At 42.7% G+C, this 17,160-nt stretch overlaps 1 pseudogene; it reads right to left on the bottom strand.

Annotated features, from left to right (window-relative positions):
- Positions 1-1,625: 1,625 nt before the first annotated feature.
- Positions 1,626-2,572, bottom strand: LOC141416105 (olfactory receptor 10H1-like; annotated as a pseudogene).
- Between the last annotated feature and the right edge of the window lie 14,588 nt (positions 2,573-17,160).

Genomic DNA, 17,160 nt, shown 5'->3' with positions numbered 1-17,160 from the left:
CGTGTTGGTGCTGGGTGTGATGATGAGCAAGGTGATCAAACCTCCTGATCTTATGTAGCCCAAGTATCCACAGTAAGCTAGCATAAGACAGGCGCCCAACTCATAGTTGGTACCCATCCATTTTCCGGGTCCTCTATCCACTGGGAGTCCAGTAGGGTCAGAGACCATGTGGGTCTTTGATTTAACAAGTAAGTCTGATTCATATTCTTGGCCAGAATGGCTTTATTGCTGGGGGAGGGAGACATCTTAGCTCAACGTGTAAGAATTACTTAGGAATTCCTAAAGGACCAATTTATTTTAAATCATGAAGAACTTCTGACTTGAATTTTTCCATGGATATTCCAAAGATGCATGGTCCAAAGGATGGCATGTCACAATTAGCCTCATGTGCCATAAAGTACTCTTAAGAATGTTGGAGTATTTGATTTGGAGAATGGACATTATGCTTGGGTTAGGACCCACACAACCTACTATAGGAAGACACTGAAGGGAGAGGATGGGAAGTCAGAAAGGACCCACATTGGAAGGCTAGCTCCTCCATGCTGTGTGGTCTTGGATGAGTTATGCATCTTTGGAGCAGCAATTTCCCCATCAAATGGGTAGGGGTGATTCTATTTTTCCACATCCCACCTTGTGACGCTGTAATGACACCATGTGCCTGAGAAGTAAGAAGAAACACAAAGCATAGCATGAATTCTGAAAAAGGCTTCTCTGGTTTCCCCAGTGTTGACTGAAAGGGTTCCCTACTTCCTCCCACTCCATGTGTTACAGAATGTATTTACTCCTTAAGTGATGGAGAAAGGTTGAACTCATGCTTCAGGACAAATGATGTATAGTTTGCTACTCCAACACAAAAATGGCTATTTTTAACAAATTATAAATTCCATTCAGTGGGATCAATGATAAGTCTCTCTTTTCATGGAGAAACAGTTGAGCAAAGTCTGTATGACCATGACATAAGCTTACTTCCTGGGCTCCACAATCATTGGCCTTATACAGCAGAGATGTCCCTGGTGACCCATGTGCTATGTCACTTTCAAACAGCACACAATATCTCTCAGCGAGATTTTTCCCTTGAATTTACCATGAAGACTTAATCTGCCTGTCTACAAGTATTCATGATTCACACTTGAAACATCAAGGTTTACTTAACTATTTGCTTGGGAATCAGCTTATTGCTCTTTATAATTTCTCTTACATAGAATTGGGCAAGCTAAAATATAGGGTGTTTTTTGCTCTGCTATACAATAATCTGAAAAAGTCTTTTGTAGATTGAAAAATCTGAGGTATACCTACCTGGTGCTGTTAGGCATGAAGCCCTCCATTTCTCATTGAATAACAGCTTTGCGTTGTTTGAAATACTTGGTAACACTGCATTTAAGAAGACAGGGAAGGGACTAAAGGTTTGGTTTTGACAACTGAACCTGTTATTTTCTCATACATGCTTCCTTCCATCCCAAATAAATCCCTAATATTGAATAACCCTTGTAAACACACTTAAAATATGGTCTAAAAAGGGTCCTGGTCAACTGGAAAGAATTACAAAAATACAGGTGACTATGTGTTGAGGGAGTATTATCTCTAACAGTAGAAATTGGGAAGCTAATTTAGTGATTCATAGCTTATTATAAATTTTCTGGGTAGAGTTTGCTCAGCAATGTCTTCTTCATGGTGGTCTTGAGTTCCTTGTTCCTGAGACTGAAAATGATGGGGCTGAGAAAGGGTGTAAGGACTGTGTAGGTGATGCCCATCAAAGGGTCTCCTTCCAGAGACTGCGGGGCCTTGGGTTTGAGGTAGATGACAGAAGCAAAGCCATAGTGCACGATCACCACTGTGAGGTGGGATGCACAGGTGGAGAAGGCATTGTGTCGCCCCTCAGCTGAGGGGATCCTCAAGATGGCAGTCACAATGAAGGCATAGGAGAGGAGGAGGAGGAGGAAGCAACCCAGTAGGGCTGAAATACATACCAGGCCCAAAACCTTGGCCAGCACCAGCACATCTTTTCCACAGACCAACTTCAACAGAGGTGGCACGTGACAGGCAAAATGGTGAACCTCATTGGGGCCACAGAAGGGGAGGTTGAATATGGCTGTTGTGACCACAATTCCCATGACAGAGCCACCAACCGAGGACCATGCCACCAGACAGGCACAGCCACGGGAGCTCATGAGCACATTGTAGTGCAGTGGTTGACAGATGGCCACATAACGGTCATAGCCCATGACAGTGAGTAGGAAGGAGTGGATGAAGCCAAATGTGAAGGAAAAGAACATCAGTCAGCACAGGCCAGGAAGGAGATGGAGTGGTGGGTAGACAGCAGGTCGGCCAGCATGCACGGGATGATGGCCAAGGTGTAGAGGATCTCAGAGATGGACAGGGTGCACAGAAAGAGGTACATGGACGTGTGGAGGCTGCGCTCACTCAAGATGGTGGCTATGATGAGCAGGCTGCCCAGCAGTGTGAACAGATACATCAGCAGAAACAGCAGGAAGAACATCAGCTGAAGGCAAGGAAAGGTGGAAAAGCCAATAAGAATGAACTCAGTCACTGCTAAGTGATTGTCTCCCTGCATGGAGGCTGTGCCTGGGTTGAGGTTCAACAGGGAGAGGTCAGCTAGTGGGTGGGAAAGGTTTCACCTTAATCAGGTAGCATTAATTTAGTTCCCACTTATAACTTAATGCTCTCATCAAAGTAGGAAGATGGTACCATTATTTTCATCTCCATCTTGAGTTTTGTTGGCATATGTATTGAGAATATTGGCATACACAAAGGCTAAGAGTGTTGCTGGATGGATGGAGGTGTGGCTCAAGCAGTAGAGCACCTGCCTAACAAGCACAAAGCCCTGAGGTCAAACCTTACTACTGCCAAAAAATGTTGCTCAAATTGAAGCTATTGAAGTACCTAATTTAAGACTTGAGCCTACACTTGAGCTGACTCCAAACACTATACCCTGAAGTTTTCCTCTACCTTGGTTCCCCTAGTGAAAAGATCCCTTTGTTGGATCTTTTATCCATTGCTTCCTATGGATATAACTCCTGGGACCAAGAGCAATTCCATCTTAATTTCTATCAGTCAGATTCTTCCTCTGGGGTTATTCTTGGGGGCATCAGATACAACAGACTGTGTTGTTCTAAGGAAAGTGACTGAAATAAAAATGTTTTGTTTTCCAGCTCCCATGAGTCTATCCAACATAATTATCAGACAGAAGGAGGATGGAGGTAACAGACACACGTTCAAATCCCTACTCTACTCTGTACTTTAGCAAGGTTTTTCACCTCTCTTCCTTCCATTTCCCCTCCCTACCTCAAAGGGTGATATGAAAAACTGAGTTGTTCTTAGAAGATGGCAGTCCATATTAAGTCAATATGTGAGAAAATGTACCTGGTTGTGCTAAGTAAATAATCCCTATTAAATGAGATTTCAGTGTTTCTTTATGAATCATTTAAGTATGTATGAATTTTTTTAAGTAGACAATGTAGCTGGGAGGAGTGTCTCACACCTGTAATCCTAGCTACTCAGGAAGCTAGGATCATACCTGTAATCCCAGCTACTCAGGTTCACAGTATAAGGACATCCCAGGCAAAAAGTTAGTGAAACATTATCTCAACAAATAAGCTAGGCCTGGTGGTGCAATCCTGTCAATGCCACTATGCTGGAGGAATGGGTAGAAGGATTTCAACCAAAACTGTCTCAGGCAAAAAGGCAAGACCTTATCTGAAAAATTACCTAAAGCAAAAGGGACTGGAGGTGTGACTCAAGTGCTAGAGTTCAAATTCCACTCAAGTGGAATGAACACCATTCATAAAATCCAGAAAGTAAAAACAACCCAGATGTTCATCAACTGGAGTATATCCATCTAGTGACATGTTTGGCTATAAAAGAACTGAAGCTATAATACATTTTACAATGTAGATGAACCTTGAAACCTGACTTAACAAAATAAATGAGACATAAAAGGCCACATATTGTAGGATTCCTTTTATATCAAATGTCTTCAGTAGGTAAACCTACAGAAATAGAAAGATCAGTGGTTGACTCTTTTCAACCTTATATTGTTTAAATTTATTGAACAATCAGGTGGAATTTGAAGCAGCTGATAGCTTGTGAGGGGCTGGGGAAAAGGAACCATGGGGAATGACTGTTATTGGGTACAGGGTTTCCTTTGGGGGTAATGGAAATTTCTAGCACTAGACACAGGGGTGAGTTGTACAACATTGTAAGTATATTTCATGTCACTGAATTTTATGTATTACTTATTTTTGTTATGGTTTGTTTTTATAAATATATTATTAATACTATTTGTATTTGCCTAATCATAATTTCATGATTGTATACATTATGGGGTACACATTATATATATATATGTACATATATATATGTATTTATGTGTGTATGTATGATTAAATCAAGATCATGACTATTTATATTTATATTACCTCAATAACTCATTATTTAAAAAAAAATTTTGGTGGGATTAAGGTTCGAACTCAGGACATCATGCTCACAGGTAAATGCTGTACCAATTGATCCACACATCCAGTGCATTTTGCTCTGGCTCTTTTGATGATGGGGTGTTGTAAACTATTTGCACAGGCTGGCCTCAAAGCATGATCCTCCTGATCTCAGTCTCCCAAGTAGCTAGGATAATAGGTGTGAGCCACTGGTACCTGGCTTCTTTTTAAAAAAATTTTGTGAGGGAGGAGGCCCAATGTATACACATGTAAGTAAATGTAAAAACAATAAAATAAAATAAAGAAAAAAAGATGTTTTTTATAGTGCTGGGGCTGAAGCCCAGGGCCTGTGTATGCTAAGCAAGCATTCTACCACTGAGATACACCTTCACCCTCTAGTATTTTATGGTAAGACATTTAAATTTTGCTCTCTTGTTTATTTTGAAACTTATGTTATTGTCAACAATATTTACCTTTCTCTATGATACATCTCAAAACTTAGTCCCCCTCCCTACATCGAAATTTTTCCCTTTGATCAACAATACCCTATTCCCTCACTCCCTCCCCACCCTCTACCAATGCCTGAAAAGAAAATTGAATGGCAAATTTTATGTGCATTTTTCCACAAGAGCAGGTGACACAGTTCGGTGATAGAGCACTTGCCTCACATGTGCAAATCTCTAGGTTCAACCCTCAGAATTGTCCCCCAAAATCTGCTTTTATTAGCATACATTAAATTGTACAAAGTAAAGGGTTTCAGTGCTGGAGGTGAGACTCAGTTGTTAGAGTGCCTGCCTAGCCAGTGCAAAGCCCTGTGTTCAAACTCTGGTACCATTGGGAAAAAAATAAGGGGTTTCATTATGACATTTCTATACATGAATACAATGTAGTTGGTCATATATGCCCCTCTTCCTTATCCCTCCTTCTCCTGATCATTTTCCCTCACCCTTCCACTTCTGTAATAAGAAGAAAAAACAAGGTCATCGAAAATATCAGTTTTTAAAAATATAGTTGTTACTCAACTATCAGCTTAGTGTAACCCAAAATAAATACCTCAAATATGCTAGTTGCCAGTGGCTGTCATCCTAGCTACTCAGGAAGTAGAGATCGGGGAGGATCATGGTTTGACGCCAGTCCAGGCATATAGTTTGAGAGATTCATCTTGAAAACACCCAACACAGAAAAGGGCTGGCAGAGTGGCTCAATGGTGGAGTTCAACTAAAAGTAAGAGACTTGGAGTTGAAACCCCAATACCACTGAAAAATATCACAGATAAATCAACGTAAAGGAAGGAAAAATTTATTTTCAGTTCATGACCAATTGATTCCACTGCCTTGAACCTGGGGCAACACGCCATGGCAGAAGCACATGGGGGAGTAATCCCAATGACCTCTTAGATGGGTGTGAGAGACAGGAAGAGACCAGGGTGCCAGAATCTCTCCAAAGGCACACATCAAATGACCTAAACCCTCCCACTAGGCCCTACTTCCTAACAGTTCTACCACCTCCCAATAATGCAATGAGCTGGGACCCTCACCTTTAACACATGGGTCTCTAAGGGTCCAAACTGTAGCAGTAGTGAGTGGCCTCATAAGCGGGCTTCAATCTTCGATGGAGCCCTTGCAGGCTTACCCTGAGAAACAAAGCCATGTAATTTGATAAGTAGAGACTGCATTCCCCCAAATAGCACCTGTTTCCAGGGTCTTGGCCTCTCTCCTTGCAACCATCTGCATCTTTTCCCCACTTCATGGTCAGCATCTGTCTGTCACTCCCTATGAAGGTGGTCCCAACTGTTCCTCACAGTCCTACCTTCTGAGATCATAGAGGGTAAATAGCTTGAAAATAAGAACCTCCGCAAAAAGAACAAAAGTTGACATGGATCGTTTGTGTTGTGTTCACAGGTCTTCCATCTTTCCATATGGTCTAGGGCAGGGTTCCCCAACCTCAAGACTGTTCACACTTGGGTCCCCATTATTCACTCTGTAGGTGCTATTCTGTGCCTTCTGGGATTTTCAGTAGTATCCCTGGGTCTCTCTAGCTTAGTTTCTGATCAGTGGTGAAAAGGGAAAATGTCTCCAAACAACACCAATGTCCCCATGGGATTGTGAAACATTTTCCACAGTTGAGAATGTGAACAATGTCCATAGCCCAGGGAGGGCAGTTCCAACTCCTTGGCACTCCACTTCTGCCTGGGTCCCCCATCTTCCCCTTCTCCACCTTGCAAATGCCTAAGTAAGATTCAAGTTCAATATGGCTGGCTCTGTACAGATCACCTGAACATTTTCTCCCCACAATAGACTTAGTCACTTCTTTCTGAGTGCTACCCAAAGAACAACTCCTAAGTGAGGATAAAATCGGTGCTCATGACTTTGTCATGTGGTTTCTCATCATTACCAGCTTGGAAGCACATCTGTCCCCAGCACTGGGCTGTGAATGCTCAACTTCAAGGATTGTTGTTTTTACAACCCCAACACGTGTACTCAACAGAAAAGTCCCCCATGTAAATAGCTGCCCTTTACTGGCTTTGTCCCACGGGCCAAAAAATGGGATGAGTGGTTCTTCTTCAGTCTTTCCGCCCATTCTCCATTTTACAGACAAGGAACTTGAATCCCACAAAGCACCCTCACTTTTCAAGGTACCATGATTATGGAGTATGGCAGCCAGGATCTGAACTTAGGTTTCTCTGATTACAATGCATGTCTTTTCCTGACCTCTTGTTATGCCCATTATTTATTGGTGGCTATTAATGAAAATCAGAAGCTATTCTCAGGTCAAGCAGATGACCCTTTCCCATAATAGACCATACCCACACTCTCACGCCTTATGCCACCAAAGATTCCAAGAATCCACAGAAATTATGAACTATGAAAAGGTGATTCTAGGTCACATCTGAGGGTGTTCGCTGAAGGCTGCATATGCCACTTTCTGTCATGACAGAGCTCAGATGCAGCAAAAAGAAGAAGCTATTCATTCTAAAAATTGTAAAACTATGGAGAGAATAAAGAGTCTGTGCAAATCCCAAAACAAATAGAAGGAGAGAAATAATAAAAATAAGAGCAGAAATCAATGAAATAGAAACCAAAAAAATCATACAAAGAATTAATTAAACAAAAAGCTGGTTCTTTGAAAAAAATAAACAAGATTGATAGACCCCTGGAAAACCTGACTAAAAGAGGACAGAAAAAACCCAATAGTAAAAGCAGGAATTCAAAAGGGGAGATAACCACAAACACCTTGGAAGTCCAAGAAATAATCAGAGAGTACTTTGAGAACCTATATTGAAATAAATTCAAAAATCTTAAAGAAATGGACAGATTTCTAGGCACCCCGGGCTGCCTTCCTCCTGTGGGTCCACGCTTTTGTCCCCAACTTTCCAAGTAAGTGAAAAGCAGTCTTAAATACAACCACCGTCACCTCCTAATCCAGCGCCTCTTTGGCCTAACCATCAATCCTGAAACATCCTCATCCCAGCCCATATCCCACAGCACCGACTTCCCCTTTCCACAGCATTATCAACGATTCATTGCTCAGGCACAGTTCTAACAGACAGTATTGCATCCTTTTTCCTTTTTCAAAGGGTGCTGAATATTTCTCTGTTTGTGCACATATTTCACATTAGTGGAAGGCAGAGGAGAATTCTTGAGCCCTTTTTGATGTCTCTGTGTGTTTTTTTTCTTTTCCTTCGCTTTTTTGTCTCCTTGGCACTGGCACCTGATCTGAACATTTGGATCATCTCCGGCCGTTTAGTTCTGGCCCAGGGCTTCCTTGTTGACTTTCATCAGGTGCCCACAGCTGCCCTGGTCTGTTCAAAGCCCAGTTCAACACAGAAAGCAGTTGCTGGACGACTGAGCCTTACACCTCTGAAGGGATCTGTCTTTCTTAAATGTCTCTGTACATATAAATGCTTCTGTCCCCATACTGAGGTCCTCCTGTGTGTTGTCTGAGATGGTCAGGACACATTTAATGTTATTTTTCACATGGTAAACCCTAGGAAACATACGTTCACATTCATTCTTCTATGAAAATTGCTCTCTGTTGGGATAAATATCCCTCATTCTCTTATGTGTATTGGAGGATTGGTTTGTTTTCTAGTGTTCTTTTAATTCCAGTTGGACTTTATCGTATAATCTCCCTGTGGCTTCTCAGCTGTGATTAGTGAATAATAACAAAATGCATTCTCCATGAATGCCTGGGAAACTCATGTTCTCCTATGTCTCCCAGGAGTGGAGTCCCTCTGGTAATTTAGGATTGTGTGATATAGAACAGAGAATATGTGGGGAACATGATCTGAGGTACGTCCTACAATGGGCATGGAAACCCCTATTAGGTGGTGTGTATTCCATGGGCAATGCTCATTTCAGTATTTTACTTGAATGTGATTCTGATATATGCTGTTCCAATTGTGCTGAAAGTTCTGATACAGCTAGGTGTTACATCCCCATGGGTTTTTAGTGTTGTATTGCTGGTTTTGGGCAGTACTGGAGGATGAACTCAGGGCCTCCCACTCCTTTGAGAAAAAATATGCATCTGGCATCTCTTCCCAATGCAGAGTCCAGTGATGCCTCCTAGGCAGCGCTCTTCCACTTGACCCATGCCCCAACCCTTTTGCACTGGCTATTTTTGAGGTAGACTTTTGCTTTATCCCCAGGATGACCTTCTCTGTGACCTTCCTATTTATGATTCCCCATAAAGCTGGGATGACAGGTGGGTAGCACCCATGTAGTCATTGGTTGAAATGAGGTTCTTGCAATCATTTTGTCCAGGCTGGCTTTGAGGCCACATCTTTCCAATCTCTGCCTCCCAAGTAGCTAGGATTTCCCTTAGTTTAAAGCATACACCAGACTACCAATGAGACTGGGTTGTGATGCCCTTGGGGTAAATTACTCTCAGTTGAGCTGGTTGAATATCTGTTAGGCAGAGCACCAGCCTAATGGGCAAAAAGCCCTCAGTTTGATCCCCAGGACCAGGAAGGGGTGGGTGAGAGAAGAAACACTGAATAGTACAATAGACAACAAACACAAAGTAGAATGCATAGGAAAAATGTTTTAATAATAGAAATAATAAAAGGGGATAAATGCAAGAAGGGAAAATGACAGAGAGGAGGAAAAGTCCATTTATAGAAAAAAACAATGAAATAAGATAAAGTCAAGGGGGTACCCTCTCTTGGAAGTCCTCCCACCATGGGGGATCTTCTCTCACTTTATACTTTCAATCTTAAAAAGTATCCTGCTTTACTAACAAATAAAAAAAGATAATAGAAAAACTGTGAGAAATCACTAATAAAGATAAAAGAACAGATAGGAAAAAATTATGTAGCCACAGTTCCTCTGGGTGGTAACAACTCTTCCCAGGTCTTGTAAGGTTGGAATCTGCCAGGGAGATTGTCAGCCAGTCATGCAAGTACTTCTAATTAGTCTCAGATTCCACCAAATGAGCTACAGCAGGCTGTAGACTGCAAGTCACCTTTCTCTCTGAACAGATTAGGAATATGCTGGTGAAACCCAAGGAATTTTCTCTCTGGAGTCTTTTAGGTTGCATATTCAGCTGTGGCATATGTCAGCTTGCAGGGCACACTTCTTGCCAATCAAGGTTTGACAGAAGGTGCACATTCCATGCAGGTGTAAATGTACCCTGAACATTTTCAGACTGTGTGCTTAGGAATATTACCAAAGCCCAAACTCAGTGCATTGCTGGAATTCAGCAAGGGTATGGAGAGCAACTGAAGCACCAATTGGTATTGGATGGGAGGCTTGTGGGGAGCAAATGATTACCTAGTCTCCATCCTAGCAGATCTCCAGATCCCACTCCTTTGAGAAAAAATATACATCTGGCATGGCATCCCAATACACAGGGCAGTGTTGCTGAATGACTGTACTGTACCCCCTTTCTCTCACAGCCCATGAAGCCTAAAACTGTATGGGTGCTTGTGTCAGAGACACTCACCAATAGCCACAAATGGTTCACATGGCCATGCATCTCAGTAAGTGCAGAAAGGTTGGGTGTACGTAGGCACCCTGCAGTGTGATTCTGCTGGGTTTGGTGATCCCCAGGGCAGTTCCTTCCCTAACAATAGGACATTTCTCCATATGGCTCTTGGCTATAGCAGTCAGAGTTTCCTCTGAACTTTAATAAGTTTGTTCTCCAGAGCTACCTCATTGTGCGAACTCCAGATCGCCTATTGATTCCTTCTTTTTCTGCAATGTGCAGTCTTCTTTACTATGCTGTGATTCTTTCTCTGTCAACTTTAACTCCTCCAGGGGAGGAATTCCCTCTCACCACCACAGTGCTAGGTGCCACTAGCTAGGGCATTCACTTGGTTTGCTTTGTTCTTCTCCTTAGCCTCTTTAATCAAGCAAGTTTTCTTTTCTTATCATTGATTTCCAGAAGCCAACTGCAGGCAATCATCTCTAGGAGCAGTTAGTTACACACCATCCCTTGAAAGAGCCAAAATAGTGCTGAGTGTTTCTATTTTGACATTTTGAAGGCTGACCATTAATATTCATACATTTAAATATGCCCATCCATTTCATACGGTGTTTTCTTTTTCTTTATAAGGAAACATGCTGACCTTACATGCACAAGATGTTTGTGACATCTCAAAGTGTTCACATTATATCTACCCTATTTCAATGTGTACTTTATTCTCATGGACTAGAAGGAATTATAATGTGTGCTGTAACTAGATCCAGTTTGTCGTCATCTTGTATATTAAAGAGATTGTGATTTCTGCCACTAGTGTACAAAGCCTATCAATTTTCAGAGTACCTACATGTAGGACCCTTAAACACTGTCCTCCTTCCTTGTGATCTGATTATTAATCCCTCAGTTACTGGAGTCTTGAATAGTGAAGAGTCGTGGCTTTGCATTTCTTTGAGAAAATACCTAAGACAAAAACAAGTTAAAGGAAGAAACTTTTATTTGGGGCTCATGTTTCAGTCCTTCTACAGCAGAGATTTTCTTGGTGGCCCAGGTGCACAATGTCTCTCAATGGAACTTTTCCTCTTAATTTACCATGTACACATCTCTGTCTGTCTACAATTTTCCATGATTCACACTTGAAACATCAAAGTTTACTCAACTATTTGCCTAGAAATCTGACTATTGCTCTTTCCAATTTCTATTGCATAGCAGTGGGCAGTGCTAAAATTTAGGGTGTTTTTTGCTCTGCTGCAGTGATCTGAAGAAATCTTTGGTAGATGTAAAAATCTGAGATATACCTACCTGGTGCTGCCAGGTAAAGGTACAGCACAAAGGCTTCAATTTTTCATTGCATAATGGGTTTGTGTTGTTGGAAATATTAGATGACACTGGGTTTGGGAAGACTGAGAAGAGATTAAATGTTTGGTTCTGACTAAATATACAGTAGCAGGTAGAAATAGTTAAATTTGGTTTTCTCTGTGTATCTCAAACATGCATCATTCTATCCCAAGTAAATCCCTATATTGAGTACCCTGGCGGACACCCTTCAAATTTATTTACAAAGGCTTTTCTCAATTGGAAAGACATAGAAAAATAAACATGAATATGTGTTGATGGAATGTTTTCTCTAACAGTATTTGTTTACTCAATTTAGTGATTCTTAGGTATTATAGTTTTTCTGGGTAGAGTTTGCTCAGCAAAGTCTTCTTCATGGTGGTCTTCAATTCCTTGTTTCTGAGACTGAAGGTGATGGGACTGAGGAAGGGTGTGAGGACTGTGTAGGTGATGCCCATCAAAGTGTCTCCTTCCAGGGACTGGGGCCCCTTGGTTTTGAGGTAGATGACAGAAGCAAAGCCATAGTGCACGATCACCACTGTGAGGTGGGACACACAGGTGGAGAAGGCTTTGTGCCACCTTTCAGCTGGTGGGATCCTCAAGAGGGAAGTCACAATGAAGGCATAGGAGAGGAGGCTGAGGAGGAGGCAACCCAGCATGGCTGAGATACACAGCAGGCCCACACCCTTGGCAACCAACAGCACATTTTTTCCACAGGCCACTTCAACAGAAGTGTCACATGACAGCCAAAATGGTGGATCTCACTGGGGCCACAGAAGGTGAGGTTGAATATGGCTGTTGTGACCACAGTCCCCATCATAGAGCCACCAACCCAGGACCAGGACACCAGACAGGCACAGCCACGGGGGCTCATGAGCACATGGTAGCGCAGTGGGTGACAGATGGCCACATAGCGGTCATAGCCCATGACAGTGAGTAGGAAGGAGTGGGTGTAGCCAAATGTGAAGGAGAAGAACATCTGGCAGGCACAGCTCAGGAAGGAGATGGAGTGGTGGGTAGACAGCAGGTCGGCCAGCATGCGCAGGATGATGGCCAAGGTGTAGAAGATCTCAAAGATGGACAGGACACACAGGAAGAGGTACATGGGTGTGTGGAGGCTGCGCTCACTCCAGATGGTGGCCATGATGAGCAGGTTGCCCAGCAGTGTGAACAGGTACATCAGCAGAAACAGCAGGAAGAACATCAGCTGAAGATGGTGAAAGGTGCAAAAGTAATAAAGATGAACTCAGTCACTGCTGAGTGATTGGCTCCCTGCATGGAGGCTGGGCCTGCGGTAAGGTTCAACAGGGAGAGGTCAGCTAGTGGGTTGTAAGGGTGATCTCCTTAATCAGGTAGCATTAGTTCCGTTCCCACCTTTAACAATGCTCTCATCAAATTAGGAAGATGGTACCATTATTTTCATCTCCATCTTGAGTTTTGTTGGCGTATGTATTGAGAATATTGGCATATACAAAGGCTAAGAATATTTCTGGAGGGATGGAGGTGTGGCTGAAGCAGTTAAGCACCTGCCTAACAGGCAAAAAGCCCTGAGTTCAAACCTTACCACTGCCAAAAAATGTTGCTCAGGATGAAAGTATGGAAGTGCCTAATTCAAGAGTTGACTCCAAAAACTATACCTTGCAGTTTTCCTCTACTTTGTTACCCTAGTGAAATGAACTCTTTACTGGATGTTTCATCCGTTGCTTCCTATGGATATCAGTCCTTGGACCAGGAGCAATTTTATCTTAATTTCCATCAGTCTGATTCTTTCTTTGGGGTTATTCTTGGGGGAATCAGATGCAACAGACTGTGTTGTTCTAAGGAAAGTGACAGAAATGAAAATGTTTTGTTTCCAGCCCCCATGAGGCATGTCAGAGTCTATACAACATAACTAACAGACAGAGGGAGATGGAAGGAAGAAGACATGGGCTCATATCCTCTGATCTCAGTCTCCCAAGTAGTTAGATTTGCAGGTGTGATCCACAGGTACCTGGCTTATTTTTTAAATTTTAAGGTGTTATTTGAAGTGCTGGGCTGAAGCCCAGGGTCTATGTATGCAAGGAAAGCATTCTACCACTGACTATGACCCACCCTCTTTCATGGTAAGTTTTAAATATTGCTCTCTTGCTGATTTTGAACCATATAATATACAATTGATGACAGAATTATTCCCCCTGCTCTATAATAGATCTCAAAATCTATTCCTTCTATCTACCTCCAAATGTTTCCTCTTTGATCAACCCCTCAGTCCCTGCTAACCCTCTTCCTTATGCCTCAAAAGTTGATTAAATGGTAAATTTTATGTACATTTTTAGCACAATAGGAAATCACTTTTAGAGCTGGTAATGCAGCTCAGTGATAAAGCACTTGCTTCACATGTGCAAGTCCCTAGGTTCCATCTTCAAAACTGCCAAAATATCAGTTTTTATTAGCCTATATTAAATTGCACAAAATAATGGGTTTCAGGGTTTGGAGGAGTGGCTCAAGTGGTAAGGCACCTACATAGCAAGTGTGAAACCAAGTTAAAATCCCAGTTCCATACCAAAAAGCTATGGGGTCTCATTATGACATTTCATACATGAATATACTGTATTTGGTTGTATTTGCCCCCTCTATTACTCTTCCTTATTTCCCGTCCTACTGACCCTTTTTCCCTCTCCCTTCCACCTCTGTAATAGAAGGTAAAATCATAGTCATAAAAAATATCAGAGTTAAAAAATGTAGTCAATCAACTTTCGGTTAGTTTAACCTCAGATAAAATACCTCAGATGTGCTGGATGCCCAGATCACCCTCACTTGCCAAGGTACCATGCCCCATGCAGTATGGCAACCAGGATCTGAACTTTGGTTTGTCTGATGACAATGCATGTCTTCTCCTGACCTATTATTATCTCATTATTTCTTGGTGGCTATTAATGAAAATCAGAAGCTATTCTCAGAAGAAGGAGATGACCCTTCTCCATTGTAAATCATGCCCACACTGTCTCTCCTTATGTGACCAAACATCCCAAGAATCCACAAAAAGAATGAACTATGAGAAGATGAAGATGGGTCACATCTGGAGGTGACAGCTGAGGGCTGAAAATGCCACCCTGTGGCATGACACAGATTAGATGTAGCTAAAAGGGAGATCTATTCATTCTAGAAAATGTAAAACCAGAGAGAGAATAAAGTGTCTGTGGCTTCCAGGGATTCTTGAGGGAAAATGGAAGAAAGAAGAATATGGAGGATACTATGTGGATTTTGTGAGTATAACAGAGAGATAGAAGCAGAGCTAGAAAGTGAGAGAGAGGGAGAGAGAAAGAGAGTGAGGTGAGGGAAAAATTGAAGGGAAACAGGCATAAATAGAACTTTCTTGCACTTAGGGGAAATGTATGATGTGTTCAGTTTAACATCCAGAAACTTGGGGACTAAGCCGGGCATGTAAATGTCCTGCTCAAAAAATCCCTAAGTAGTATAACCCAAGTTTAGCATAGGGACAATTAGGACAGTGTTACTTATTCATCTCTGACCTTGATTTACTAGATGCCAGTACTATACCCCAATAGTGACCATCAGATATCACACATTGCCAAATGTCCATTGGGGGACAGAGTCAACCCCAATTCAGAACCATGGTTTGGGTCTGCCTTCTCTCTCAGACACCATCTTGCTCTACCTGTTGCTCTGTCATGGGTAGCTCTTCTTATGAAACTGTTTTCTTTTCCTCTCTGTGACCATCTCCCATCTCAGCCATTTCTTCCCTGTCTTTTGTCTGTGTCCTGTCATCCTTAACTTCTCACCTTCACCTCATCTGGCCCATTGATGCCTTCCTTATTCTTTACACCCCATAGATGTGGCATGGAGACTCTCCTTTCTCAAACTCCTTGTCTCTCTTTCATCTGCCTCTCCCCAGCCATTTTTCTATTAGTCTCTGGCTAGACAGATCAAGAAGTGATGTTAAAAGCAAGTAGACATCCTGGATGAATGAGCAATGGCTCTCCTCTGTCTGTACTTCAGTTTTCTCACCTGTCCAAAGAACCCACCTTAGGATGTAGCAGGAAATCCACAAAAGATAGTCTGCTGAGCAATCGTCACACTGTCTTGATGTCTCCTACTCCATGGACTCAAATTGCCTGAGAAGCTATATAAAATATAGTTTTCTGTGTCACTGATTGATGTTAGTTCTTCGGGTCCCTCCTGGTCAGGAGGATGGGAGAAAAGGTAGCTCATCTGGTTAATGCTGAACCCTGGTAAGAGGCCCTGGTTTTAAAGTCCCTGTGCAGGAGCACCAATGTGGCATAGCCTGGTGGACAGGGAGCCTGATGGAGCCCAATCACTATCATTTATCCCTCCCCCTCTTCCTGCCCACTGCCTCCTCTGGTCCTGCTGCCTTGCCTCTGCTACAGGGATCCTGGCACCCCAAGGGACCCTGCCATGGCTGAGGCAACCTCAGGGAACCAGTGTCCTCACTTTCCTTCCCTCTCTGCTTTCTAGGATTGAGTCAATTCCCTGAGCAGCCATACAAGAGGACTCATGAACAAATAGTAGGGTGACACAAACCGACGGTTACAAACTGCCTCCCTTCTCCTTCAGGACGCTGACCTGCATGTCCTGTCCTTGCTTCTAGGGTGTCCGGCGTCCTCCCTAGAATATGTTTGACTCTTAGAGTTCTGAAGTTATTAGAGGATGAGAAACAAGCAGACGGACATCCTCAACAGAGGAGAAAGCTTGGAGCTAATTCCTAGATGGTCCCTGCTGGTCAATTTCACTGAGCCATTTGGGCACAACGAGCCAGGGTGCTGATGCCTCCTGGCTGACTGATGAGCACTCTGTTGTAGAGCTCCATGCAGATCAGCATGGCACTGTTGGATTTCCCAGTCTCCTTGGACCAATAGAAGGTGCACCACCTCACCAAGCATGACCTGTGCATCTGTGTGAATGAGAGACAGAGGGCAGAACATCTCTATAGGAACCAATGACAGAGTACCTGTGTGGGGCCAAAACCCACAGACAAATATTGGGACTCTTCTGGACTCTGCTGTTGTGTTTAACCACTTCTATGACTCACAGCCCTGATGCCAACAACGTCTTCCTTCCTTTACTACCAAGTGGCAAACAGGTGAGCTTAAGCCTGTATGACCATGACATAAATTTCATCCTGGGCTCCACAATCATTGTCCCTATACAGTAGAGATTTCCTTGGTGGCCCATGTAATGTGTCATTGTCATACAGCACACAGTATCTCACAGTGGGACTTATTTACTTGAACCAACCATGAAGACACCTCTGTCTACCAGAATTCAAGGTTCACACTTGAAGTGTCAAGGATTTCTCACGTGTTTTCTAGGAACTTGCTTACTGGTGTTCATAACTTCTATTGCACAGATCTGGGTAATGTTGCTGATTTAGGGTATAAACATAAAAGCAAGCCTAGGAGATCTAGGAAGGATGATGTCAAAATGCTGCAGAAGT

Source organism: Castor canadensis, chromosome 14, assembly GCF_047511655.1.
Source record: "Castor canadensis chromosome 14, mCasCan1.hap1v2, whole genome shotgun sequence".
NCBI lineage: Eukaryota > Metazoa > Chordata > Mammalia > Rodentia > Castoridae > Castor > Castor canadensis.
Note: the sequence above shows the minus strand (reverse complement) of the source record. Positions and strands in the feature narration are given on the sequence as shown.